The sequence below is a fragment of the Aotus nancymaae genome, unplaced genomic scaffold (assembly GCF_030222135.1).
Source record: "Aotus nancymaae isolate 86718 unplaced genomic scaffold, 86718_ANA_hifiasm-v0.15.2.pri h1tg000003l, whole genome shotgun sequence".
Lineage (NCBI taxonomy): Eukaryota > Metazoa > Chordata > Mammalia > Primates > Aotidae > Aotus > Aotus nancymaae.
The window spans coordinates 33,599,614-33,600,519 of record NW_026988414.1 but is presented as its reverse complement, the minus strand read 5'-3'; the positions used below and the strand labels follow the sequence as shown (position 1 = coordinate 33,600,519).

Sequence of the window (906 nt, the reverse complement as noted above, 5' to 3'; positions counted from 1 at the left end):
GTGCAAAAGCAATCAAAATCTTTTCAACAAATGCTGCTGAAGCAACTGAACATCTATAGGCCCCCAACAACCAAACTACAAAACCTTGTCGTAAGTCTCATATATTGCACAAAAATTAACTTAAAAAGGACCTCAGCACTGGATGTGGTGGCTCACATCTGTAATCTCAGCACTTTGGAAGGCCACGGTGGGAGGATCACTTGAGGTTAGGAGTTTGAGACCAACATGGCAAGACCCTGTCTCTACAAAAAAAATACAAAAATTTGCTGAGCATTGTGGGGTGCACTTGTAGTCCCAGCTACTACAGAGATTGTGGTGGGAGAATTGCTTGAGCTTGGGTGATGGAGGCTGCAGCAAGCTATGACTGCACCACTGCATTCCAGCCTGGGTGACAGAGCAAAACCTGTTCCAAAAAATAAAAAATAAATAAAAGGACCTCAGACTAAAATGTAAACATGAAACCATAAGACTTTGTGCTCATTTTGGCAACACATAAACCCAAATTGGAATGATATAAAGAAGATTAGCATGACCCCATGTAAGAATGACATAAAAATTTGTGAACCATTTCATATTTTAAAGACAATTCTATCTCTCAATACTGTTGCATTGAGGATTTTTTAAAAAAACAACAATTCTATAAAAATTTTAGAAAAAAAGCACGGGAGAAAATATTTGGGATCTAGAGTGAGGTAAAGAGCTCTTAAACTCAGTCCCAAAACATGATTCATAAAAGGAAACATTTATGGCTGGGCACGGTGGCTCAAGCCTGAAATCCCAGCACTTTGGGAGGCTGAGGTGGGCAGATCACGAGGTCAGGAGTTCGAGACCAGCCTGGCCAACATGGTGAAATCCCGTCTCTACTAAAAATACAAAAATTATCCAGGCATGGCGGTGCACACCTGT

The 906-nt window shown here is 40.7% G+C and overlaps 1 non-coding gene across 1 annotated transcript; it reads left to right on the top strand.

The window, feature by feature from the left end:
- The first annotated feature begins 473 nt into the window (after nucleotides 1–473).
- LOC135277378 (U6 spliceosomal RNA) lies at nucleotides 474–579 on the top strand. Its single transcript, XR_010344985.1, has one exon. It is a non-coding gene; the product is annotated as a U6 spliceosomal RNA (small nuclear RNA).
- Nucleotides 580–906: the final 327 nt, after the last annotated feature.